This window comes from Scyliorhinus canicula, chromosome 4 (genome assembly GCF_902713615.1).
Source record: "Scyliorhinus canicula chromosome 4, sScyCan1.1, whole genome shotgun sequence".
NCBI lineage: Eukaryota > Metazoa > Chordata > Chondrichthyes > Carcharhiniformes > Scyliorhinidae > Scyliorhinus > Scyliorhinus canicula.
In genome coordinates, this window is record NC_052149.1 from 34735305 (window position 1) to 34747673 (window position 12369).

At 50.3% G+C, this 12369-nt stretch overlaps 1 long non-coding RNA gene across 1 annotated transcript in view; it reads right to left on the reverse strand.

The window, feature by feature from the left end:
• Window positions 1-561: 561 nt before the first annotated feature.
• The window catches only part of LOC119964469, an 84368-nt gene continuing 72560 nt past the window's right edge, over window positions 562-12369 (reverse strand). The window contains exon 3 of the long non-coding RNA XR_005460303.1: window positions 562-866. This is a non-coding gene — a long non-coding RNA (uncharacterized LOC119964469). The remainder of the gene's footprint in view (window positions 867-12369) is intronic.

Sequence of the window (12369 nt, forward strand, 5' to 3'; positions counted from 1 at the left end):
TTCAACAGCCATCCCTGCATCATTGATGGAGGTGGTCACATGATGCTAAACACTGATATAAGACTTGTGTTTGCACATTAGTGCAGTTCAAGGCTCTGTTGGGCAAAAGTCTTTTAGCCCATTTTTGCCTCAATACATTTCCCCGTGCCTGATTTTGATCTTTGGTCATGGGGACAAGATGTGTGCAGATGAAACAGGTTAAATATAGAATCCAACACTGAAGCACCGAGATCATCTCTAAATTGCGAAGACTTTCAAATAGCTATCAGCTCATAAGCAACAGAAGAGGATTTTTTGATTTAAAAAATTCCATTGAAGTGAACAGTTTATGAAAAAAACATCGAGGCAAAATTCCACCAACTAATTCGCTCACATGAACGCGTGGTTCTAACAGATGTTTTGAGCGCAAGCCAGTCATGTTGGATGCTATGCATCTCTATGCATTAAAGAAACTTATGAGGCAAAGTATTTATTATAGTTAAGTTATTTATTTATTTTTTGTCAACCTCATCCTTGACAGATATAAGATCCTATTTATTTGAAGTGAAATATGGGGCCATGTCTCTGACAGCATTTTTTATTGTAATTTAATCTCAACCATACAGAATGTCAACACAAAACCTCTGTAAAACAAAAAGCTTTTCCAATGAAGTATTTTAAGATATTTTAAATAAATTTTGTGATATTATGCAGAAGGTTTGTTTGTTCTCATTATTTCTTTCAAGTGAGCTGAAATTGAAAAATTCAGATCCAATTCATCACGTCAGCCGAAATAAACCTCTGGAGAGTCCTTGACTTGAACAATCAGGAGGCCTAGATGGAATCCAATCCATGGCGATGGCGTAAAAGTCTTCTTTATCTGCCAGCTGTAAGATAAATAAATCTTAATTTTCAGGTGCAGAAATTATGGGCTGAACGGCCTTATTCTGCACTGTAACAATTCTGTGATTCAGTGGCTGTAAATCTGATAATTCAGAATAATTTATCACCCCCAATGAGACCAAGAGTGTTTGCATAGGCAATAGCAATACAATAATTATGTCTATGAAGGCAGGATTGAGACACATTGGACTGTATTTTTGCTCCCAGGTCAGGGGTGCAGTGTTGTGGGGCTGGATTCTCCGTCGGTGGGATGCTCCATTTTGCTGGCAGCCTGGTGGTTTCCTGATGGTGTGGGGCTGCCCCACAATGGGAAACCCCATTGACCGGCCGGCGTAATGGAACATCCTGCTGGCAGGCGAAACACAAATGTGGGGCGGAGAATCCAGCCCGTGATGTTTCCGGGCTCCACAACACACCCCGGGAGAAAGGTCAGAAGTTGAGATTTTGGGTCCACGTCAGTAGGCTGGATTAGAAAGTAGACCCACCAGCCCTAGAACGAATGTGGAGACTGCCAGGTGCAGAGTCAAGCTGGTCAATGACCTTCTGCTGCGGATAAAATTGAAAATAAATTCCTCCACACTCACCCCTCACATCCCCACACACCTCCTATGCTCTATCCATGCCAATTCCTGATATCTCATGCCCCACTCACCACCATGGACCTATATGCCACTCTCATGCCTCTGTACCAACCCCATGTCCCCTCATAATCTCCTGCCACCTCATGCCCCTCTATTCACCCTTACCATCCTTCATACTCCCTATGTCACCTGCACATCCCTGATCCTTTATAGCACTGTGGCAACAGTGCCAACCCATGTCCCACAGCCACTGTCCCTTGTCTTTACCCCTCCACACCAACCCATCTGGTATCCACCATGGGGCAAACCTTCACAAGCTATTCTGACATAAAGTTGTCTATTGCTGACTTTGTTATTAAAAAATCACACTAATTGGTTTAAAAAACATTAGAATTATTTCAACGAATTGCTTATGAAAACAAACATTTATTTTCTATAACCACTTGGAGTTGTCAATCAAACTGCTCACTTATCAGGCCCCGCACTATAATAATGTTAAGTTGTAAACTTGGTCACGTAACACAAAACCTATAATGATAATCCACAGGCTTATGCCAACAGAGTGAAATAGCCAGCACTTTTTAAAATGCCTCACTTTTTAAAATTTAAAGCACAACGGAGTTAAATCCATCAATAGCTTCGACAGTTCCAATGATTTCTGACAGCACTTTGATGGTTTGATAGTTCCTTGACAGCTTTGACAGTATTTTGACAGCTTTGATCGCTCCGATGAGTTTATGCACTTTTTAATGCACATTTATGTCTACTTTTAACATTCCCAAAGGGCATCTGACCTCTCCAATAGGGTACCTTACCTCCACAAAAGGGTACCTGACATCTCCCAAAGGTGTCATGAGATCATATCCAAAGGGGTAACTAAACTCTCCAAAACGGCACACTTGCTTTCCCAGTGAATCAAATTCAGGCCTGTTCTTACGAGGACTAATCTGCATACTCAAGTTTCAAGCACCTACCTCACCATGATCACAGATGAATGGAGACAGCTGTTGGTGTGCAAATTGACAAGTGCTGCCCTGCCTATGTCTGCCTATGAATAAATAGTTATTGTCTTAAAAGTGATTGGAACATCCTGAGATGTAATAAAGAACTTGTATAGCAACCAATGACTTCTATGGACAGCTGCATCCCGGAGTCAAGGATCTGTTATTTAGAATCTACCCCATTTCTCCCCCCACCTGGTGAAAATGGCAAAGGCCGGGTTTGGTGGCAGGCTCTCTGAATTCAAGCCTCTGCTGGCATTTTTGCATTCCATTTAAAAATAAAATCAGGCTATTGTGAGGCAATGCAGAGGGAGCTTTCCCCTGTGTAGAGATTTTTACTTGGACACGTGCCAAATGCTATCACAGACAGCAGGATACCACAATTCAATGAACGATCAGTGAATCCATTTTTCTTCAAAGGGAATCACAATATATTTATATTCATCTGAACAGGCAGCATCAGGGTTTTTGATCTCATCTGAATGGGACTTCGCCTTCAGAAGTGTGACCTTCCCTCACTACTGCACTAAAGGGTCAACCTTGCCAATTTTCTCAGATGGTAGAGTGTCAGTTAAATCTGCAAGTTTCTCATTCACAGTCATTAGCAACAGAGCCTAGCTGACACTGAGCAGTAGTAGAAAATATTCCATTGTCAATAACAGAACTTCTCACCTCAATGGGACAGAGAAGAAAAATGATTTGCTGTAGGTGTCTGTAAAATTACGTTTACCATAAAGACGAAAATGTTGGGCTGGATTCTCCGTTCTTGTGTATAAGTGCTGAAGCCAACAGAGGATCCGTGGAGTTCCACGTCGCAAAAATCGGCGCCACACCCGCACTGATTCCGCTACCGGTGAGGGCTAGCCGAGATTCCGCGAATTCCGAGATTCCGCTACCGGTGAGGGCTAGCACCAGCACCGTGTGAAACACCGCGGAACATGCGGAAAGCTGTTGGAGAATCGACAGGTCCGTGCCGGACACGCTCAGGGCTGACAAGCTGCAGCTGCGCATATGCTTACACCCCCCACACTCCCACCAATCTCACCTGGGAAGGTGGCACCGGCTGTACATACCCGACCACCCCGGCCCCACAGCACACCTCCTGACCAACCCCCCCAACTCCCCCCGCCCTGGCAGAAGCCCCCCGACCAGCGGCACAGCTGCCAGCAAAGAATGGCGTGCTGGACACTGTCCATATGCCCCCTCCCTCCGCAGGTGCCATGCCAGGCTCACAATTGTTGAGACCACACGTGGCCTGCGCCATTGGGAACTCGACCCATCGAGGTGTAGCATCGCGGGTGGGCCCGATAATGATAAGCAAATGTGGTTGCGACTGCACGTGTCATGCATTGCGATGATGCTGATTTGGAGGGGGCGGAGCATCGCGACCCGGTGTCAAACCAGCGCCTGCCGTGATTTTGGCGCAGGACCTATTATCCACCCGATCGCCGTTCCCGATTTTGGCGTCGGTCAACGGAGAATCCTGCCCGTTCTTTGACAGAGTCCCAACCTTATAAACTTCATATTTATAATGACTGGGCAATGGCGGGTTGGCTATATTGGCTTCTCTTCTTACATGTCTTTGATACCTTAGAACCATAGAATCCCTACAGTGCAGAAGGAGCCTTTCAGCCATCGAGTCTGCACCGGCCATCGGAAAGAGCACCCACTGCCCCACCCTATCCCTGTAACCCCACCTAACCTGCACATCTTTGGACATAAGGGGTAATTTAGCGTGGCCGATCCACCTAAACTGCACATCTTTGGATTGTGGGAGGAAACCGGAGTGCCCAGAGGATACCCCTGAGACAGTCACCCAAAGCTGTAATTGAATCCTGGTCCCTGGCATTGTGAGGCAGTAGGAATCAATGTGTCAATTTGCTGCCCCTATGTTCTTACACTCTTACATCCCTGCAATTTAATGCAGTGAAGTCAAATTGTGCAGCCTTTTTGTTCCATTCTGAAGCAATTCTTTCTACATAAAAGCTATTATCTATCTGCACTTGTGGGCGGCACGGTAGCAAAGTGGTTAGCACTGTTGCTTCACAGCTCCCAGGTCCGAGGTTCGATTCCAGGCTTGGGTCACTGTTTGTGGGGAGTCTGCACATTCTCCCTGTGTCTGCGTGGGTTTCCTCCGGGTGCTCCGGTTTCCATCCGAAAGACGTGCTATTAGGTAATTTGGACATTCTGAATTCTCCCTCTGTGTACCCGAACAGGCACCGGAATGTGGCGACTCGGGGCTTTTCACTGTAGTGTTCATTGCAGTGTTAATGTAAGCCTACTTATGACAATAAAAATTATTTTAAAAAAAAATTAAAAATTAAATGTAGCAATCATGGGTTCCCGACCCTCTGCTGATTCAGGCGCACGATTGGGGATGGCATGCAAAACAAGTAGGGACATGAGTTGCTGCTGCCCTTACCTTAACATTTATGCATGCAAGCCCTGTTTTCTCAACTCCTCAATGGCCAGTGTTCCAGGGGAGGACAAAGAAAACACTTCAAAGACTCTATGAAACTCCCCTTGCATTGCCATTAAAGACTGGGAAGATCTTATAAATAATCATTCGAAATGAACTATTTCCATCCTTGGCCATCAAGCTGAATCATGCTTCATGTTGAGGTGGTGGCAAAGAAGGAAAGAAAAAGGAAGCAAACTCTACACTCTGGATCTCAATAGCTCCTGGGATATCCTGCTGCAGATCTGTGGGTTGGGAATTGGCCTGTTCAATCACATGGTGACCTATGGAAGAAACCCTCAACCCCTGAATAGATGACAGGGGCAGCACGGTCAGGTGGCACAGTAGTTAGCACTGCTGCCTCAGAGTGCCAGGGACCCGAGTTCGATTCTGGCCTTCGGTAACTGGCTGTGTAAGGGAGGGGGTATAAAGGGGTTTTGGAATGGGGGAGTGGGTTGGTGATGCAGTTGGTATGTTGGTTGAGTTTTGGAGAGGGAGAAGGGGGCTTTTTCTGGGTATAAACTGAATGTTGGCAAAGTGGGATCTTCTGGTAAACACACGGGGGCGAAGTGCGAACTTGGGAACCCTGCCATTTAAGGTGGCTAGTGTTAGATTTTGGTGTCTAGGGGTTCAGGTGATGCATGACTGGACTGCTACGCACAAGTGGAATTTGACAGGTCTGGTAGTGGGGGTTAGCAGGGAATAAATAGATGGGACACCCTCGGCTGGATTCTCCCAAAACGAGGTTAAGTGTTGAAGCCATTGTGAAAACCGTGGAGTTTCCCAACGGCGTCATCAGGCCCCCAGGTGGAGCTATTCAACGGGCCACAATGGGCTTGCGCGGGCGCATCGTGCAATGCGCGACGGACCGGCCGCTGATTGGCCACTTCCGTCATTGACACAACGCCACGGCTGGAGTTAAATATTCTCCCCCCACACACAGGCAAGATGGCGGCGCGGAGAGCAGCGCCGCGATTTAGAGACAGGGAACTAGACACCCTCCTGGACGCCGTGGAGGAGAGGAGGCTAATGTTGTATCCTGGGCCGGGCCGCAGAATCGCAGGCGCCATCATTCGCCTGGGTGGAGGTGGGCGAGGCAGTGAACACCGTCGGGGTGGTGGCCCGGACTGCAGACTGGTGCAGAAAGAAGCTGCACAAACTCCTCAGGGCAGACAGGTTGAGTACCCAGCACTGTGCCCCCTGGCACCAACCCCCCCTACCCCCCACACATATGTGACCAGCCCCCCCCCCCCCCCCCCCCCATGCCTCCCCTCCCCCACTCCTGTTGTTCTCTCTAGGAACCACCTAGGCTTAGCGTTAGGGCTCATAAGGCCAGAAAACTAGACACCAGCTAAGTTGGCATGGGTGGAGGGCACAGTTTAGTTATAGGGGCTAGGGCACAGACTGTGGGCGAAATTCTCCGATTTCCGTCGCAATGCCCGGGACCGGCGGGCAAAAACGGCGCTGATGAGTCATCATGACGGCAAATGGCCCTGCAAAACATCGCGTATTCTCCGGGCCCGAATGGGCCAGCGTTACGCAATTCACGTCGGTTTCACCCGCTGCGGAAGGGACGCGTCGGTTGACGTTGGGCGACTTCATCAACGCCACCCGGCGAGACATCACATAAAGAGTCCCCACCCCCACCCCCAACCCACCGGCACTCGCAGTTTGTCAGTTCTATCTCTCCCCCCGGCCTGTCACCCACCTCCACGCTGAACGGCGTCAACCATCAGCACTGGTTGACGCCGTTAAATACCTACTTTGATTAACGCCAACGTGACCCGTGGCCTCATCGGCGGGACTTCGGCTCATCCGGGCCGGAGAATAACGTCAGCACATAAAACCGTTGCATCCCGCCGGCCCCAGCCATTTGCCGAGGCGGGCGGTGGGATTGGCGGCACGCCGACTTCTGGCGGGTGGGAGAATTCTGGGCATGGCGGGAGCGGGATTCTCGGTGGCCCCGGGCGATTCTCCGACCCTGCGTGGGGATGGAGAATTTCGCCCTGTATACGTCTTCACATTAAAGACATGTTCACACCGTTGAATGCCGCTTCTGTGCTCTGACAGATGGTTCTGATGGGTGTCTGATGGGTATGGGGGTGGGGCGGTCAGTGATGGCCACTGTGGGTGAGGAGTGATGCATGAGTGAGGCCTGTCCCCAGCTATTTGACTAGGCCATGAGATGGACTGGCCAGCCCGCATGCAATGGTCATCCCGGTTGGCGGTTGTGGTAGTCACCACTAGTAGTATATTATATGTATTACGGCACTGCCCGTATATTAGAGGTACAAGGGTAGATCCCTGCCTGCTGGCTCCGCCCAGTAGGCGGCGTATAAATGTGTGTGCTCTTCTGTGCTGCAGCCATTCTGGTTCCAACTACAGGAGGCACAACATCTTGCTTAATAAAGCCTCGATTGTTCCACTATTCACGTCTTTGTGGTAATTGACATTGTCTAATGATATGAAGCACGGAGCTCATCGCAGAGCGAGCTGTCATCATCCTCCATCCCATGGACCATACCCACTGTCACTGCCATCCCAGTGCCCCCAGCTCGTTGTGCCGCAGGTATATATAGCAGAGAGGGGTGGGCATGTGGGTGGTTCAGTGGTGTGGGAGGTGAGGGTGGTCGGTAGTATGGGAGGTGAGGATGTCTGGTGGTGAGGGGGTATGGTATTGTGGTGTCCGTGCCCCTGCCGAGCAATCCCCCCTCCCATCCCCGGCCCCCCCTTAGTTGGTGAAACGCGTGTCCACTAAAGCGCCCCGTGCTTGCTGGCCCTCCCGGTATCGTTATGCGGCGTCCTGTACCTGGCCAGCCCCCAATGCCCTGCTCATTGCCCCCTTCCCCCTCATCCTCCTCGTCTAGAGAGGCCTGCCCTTCCCCCTTGCTCCTCGTCCTCCTGCAGCACTTCGCCCCTCTGCTGGGCTATATTGTGGAGGCTGCTGCAGACCCTCCTTGCCTCATATCGGAGGGCCCCTCCAGAGCCATCCAGGCACCTGAAGCGCATCCTCCGGACCTCGAAGCACCTCTCCACCAAACCCCTGGTCGCAAATGGGCATCATTGTAGTGGGTCTCCATGTCGCTCTGTGGCCTCTGTATACGAGTCATCAGCCCAGCAACCACAGATTGGGCCAACATGAACGAGTCATGCATACTGCCTGGATATCGGGCGCAGACGTGCAGGATCCACATCTGGTGGTCACAGACCACCTGAACATTCATGGAGTGGTACTCCTTTCGATTGGTGAACAGCAGCCTGTTATCCGCAGGTGGCCATAGGGCGACATGCACCCCATTAGCCCCTGGTCCCGGGGCATCCTGCCGATGGCAGCGAACCCCACTGCCCGGCCATCCTGGTGGGCACGGTCCACAGGAAACTGTATGTACCGGTCCGCACGGACATATAGAGCGTCAGTGACGGCACGGAAGCACCTATGCGGCAAAAGTCTGGGAGATGCACGTTAGGGCAGCATGGTAGCATAGGGCGGCATGGTAGCATGGTGGTTAGCATAAATGCTTCACAGCTCCAGGGTCCCAGGTTCGATTCCCGGCTGGGTCACTGTCTGTGCGGAGTCTGCACGTCCTCCCCCTGTGTGCGTGGGTTTCCTCCGGGTGCTCCGGTTTCCTCCCACAGTCCAAAGATGTGCGGGTTAGGTGGATTGGCCATGCTAAATTGCCCATAGTGTCCTAAAAAGTAAGGTTAAGGGGGGGGGGGGGGGGGGATTTGTTGGGTTACGGGTATAGGGTGGATACGTAGGTTTGAGTAGGGTGATCATGGGTCGGCAAAACATCGAGGGCCGAAGGGCCTGTTCTGTGCTGTACTGTTCTATGTTCTATGCCGGACAAGTCATAATTCGGCTAATGGAACGACCCCGTCGCCCCCCCCCCCCACATCGACCAACATCGCTGGTTGGTTCCCAAACATTATGATCTGCAGGGAGTGAGGGGAGAAAATGTTACCATGGCACATGGACACGTGCAAAACCAGGTGCCATGGGCTACATGGTGGCCCAGGTTGGCATCACGTGCCCCAGTCACGTATGTCTCCCACGCCCACCCCGTCAGTGCCCCCGCTCCTGGCGCCTGTCCCTGCTGCCACGGCCACCATTTTATGGCACAGCCCTCACTGGGGGTTTGTCGTCTGTGGCCCTGGGTGGTCCCCCGGTGGGTGCCGGCGGGTGAGTGGGGTGGCCGTGGAGGAGGGGTGGCACCCACCCATACAGCTGTTAGCCCTACGTTCAATCAGGAGCCAGGGTGGATGGCCAACAAGATGGGCTTCCGTAATGGCGCTCATTGCGTGGGCGATGCCCTGTCATGGCGGGGGCTCCCTGACTGCTCGGACTGTCTCCACCCCTCCCCTCCACACTCCGACCCTGGCAGCCCCCACCCGCAGAGGCGGCTTCACAAATTTTTATAGGTGTTTAGAACAACGCATTTGAGACTTTGGCCCATCTGGGCAGCAGAATCACTGACGCCCCGGAGAATCGGTCGTCGGGGCACTTGAAGCGAGTCTCCAGGCCGCGCAGCGGGCGCCGCGATTTTGTTGAGTTGGGAGGCCCGGAGAATTCAAAATTGGCATAAAACCAGCGTCAAGCCCGATTTCAGCGTCGGAGCAGATTCTCCGGCCGATCGCGTTTCGCGATTTCGACGCGATGTCTTGGAAAATCCAGCCCCCTGCATTTGATATTGGCGGGGAGGGTACAGGTGGTAAAGGTGAATGGGTTGCCAAGGTTCTTGTTTATTTTTCAATCCTTCCTATTTTTCCTTCCCAAGGCTTTTTTCTGGAGGGTGAATGAACTGATCTCAGAGTTTGTGTGGGCAGGTGAGACATCAAGGGTTAGCAGGGCTTTGATCCAGAGAAGGAGGCGGGAGGAAGGGCTTGTGCTCTCAAATCGGCTGCATTATTGGGCAGCGAATGTTGAGAAGGTGAGACCATAGTGACGGGAAGGGGGGTTGGGCTGAGTCAGGCTGGGGCAGGACTCTTGTAGGGGGATGAATTTGAGGGCCTTGGCACGGCCCCATTGCCGTTTTCCCCGAGGAAGTATATGAGCAGCCCAGTGGTGGAGTCTTCAGTTAAGACTTGGAATCAGTTGAGGAGGCACTTCAAATTAGGGCATATGCCTGTATTGACCCCATTTTGTGGGAACCATAGATTTGCACTGAGGGGTATGGATGGGAAGTATGGGAAATGGCGAGGGGAAGGGATAGAGTGGTTCAGAGGCCTGTTTGTAGACGGTACGTTTTCAGGGCTGGAGGAAGTGTGAGAAAGAGACTTGAGTTACTGAGGGGAAGTAAGTTCAGGTGGTGGCAGGTGAGGGACTTTACGTGGGAGGAACTGTTTGGAGGAACTGTGGGAGGAATTGTTTCCTCAATTGTAGGAGTATACAGTGCTAGAGAAGTTGCTGATCCTGGACGAGTGAGGAGAAGGGAGGATTGGGGATATCTATGGGTGGTTGGGAGAGAAAGGGACGGCCCTAGTGGAAGGGATCAAGCAGAGATGGGAGGAAGAGTTGGGAAACAAAATGGGGTGAGGAATCTGGAGTGAAATAATGTATCAAATCAACGCAACCTCCTCCTATGCAAGGATGAGCGTTATACACTTTAATGTGGTACATAGGGTCCATATGACTTGGACCCCGATGACTGAGTTCTTTCCGGAAGTGCTGTTCACAATTTTATGGGTCAGAGATAATTCCTCAGGGTGGCCATGACTGGTTGTCCACTGGCTCGCTTCAACTAGTCAGGCCCAGACAGCATGTGCAGCTTGAGCATCCCCGTGAAATTCTCAACTCACTCCATCAATGAGCTTGTCAGCTACATCAACTGGTCTTGACCTGGGATTAGAACATAGAACATAGAACATTACAGCGCAGTACAGGCCCTTCAGCCCACGATGTTGCACCATCCTGTGAAACCCTTCTAAGGTCTCTCTACACTATTCCCTTATCGTCCATACGCCTATCCAATGACCATTTGAATGTCCTTAGTGTTGGCGAGTCCACTGCTGTTGCAGGCAGGGCATTCTACTCCCTTACTACTCTCTGAGTAAAGAACCTACCTCTGACATCTGTCCTATATCTATCTCCCCTCAACTTAAAGCTATGTCCCCTCGTGCTGGACATCACCATCCAAGGAAAAAGGCTCTCGATGTCCACCCTATCTAATCCTCTGATCATCTTGTATGCCTCAATTAAGTCCCCTCTTAACCTTCTTCTCTCTAATGAAAACAGCCTCAAGTCCTTCAGCCTTTCCTCATATGATCTTCCCTCCATACCAGGCAACATTCTTGTAAATCTCCTCTGTACCCTTTCCAATGCTTCCACATCCTTCCTATAATGTGGCGACCAGAACTGCACACAATACTCCAAATGCGGCCGCACCAGAGTATTGTACAACTGCAACATGACCTCATGGCTCCGAAACTCAATTTCTCTACCAATAAAAGCTAACACACCGTACGCCTTCTTAACAACCCTCTCAACCTGGGTGGCAACTTTCAGGGATCTATGGACATGGACACCGAGATCTCTCTGCTCGTCCACACTAGCAAGAATCTTACCATTAGCCCAGTACTCTGCCTTTCTGTTATTCCTTCCAAAATGAATCACCTCACACTTTTCTGCATTAAACTCTATTTGACACCTGTCAGCCCAGCTCTGCAGCTTATCTATGTCCCTCTGTAACTTGTAACATCCTTCTGCACTGTCCACAACTCCACCGACTTTAGTGTCATCTGCAAATTTACTCACCCATCCTTCTACGCCCTCCTCCAGGTCATTTATAAAAATGACAAACAGCAACGGCCCCGAAACAGATCCTTGTGGCACACCACTAGTAACTGGACACCAGTCAGAGCATTTCCCATCAACCACCACTCTTTGTCTTCTATCAGCTAGCCAATCTCTGATCCAAACTGCTAAATCACCCTGAATCCCATGCCTCTGTATTTTCTGCAATAGCCTCCCGTGGGGAACCTTATCAAACGCTTCACTGAAATCCATATACACCACATCAACTGCTTTACCCTCATCCACCTGTTTGGTCACCTTCTCGATGAACTCAATGAGGTTTGTGAGGCACGACCTACCCTTCACAAAACCATGTTGACTATCTCTAATCAAATTATTCCTTTCCAGATGATTATACATCCTATCTCTTATAAACCTTTCCAAGACTTTTCCCACAACAGAAGTAAGGCTCACTGGTCTATAGTTACCGGGGTTATCTCTACTCCCCTTCTTGTACAAGGGGACAACATTTGCTATCCTCCAGTCCTCTGGCACTATTCCTGTAGACAAAGATTTTTAAAAAAAATATAAATTTAGATTACCCAATTATTTTTTCCAATTAAGAGGCAATTTAGCGTGGCCAATCCACCTACTCTGCACATTTTTGGGTTTTGGGGGCGAAACCCACGCAGACACGGGGAGAATGTGCAAACTCCA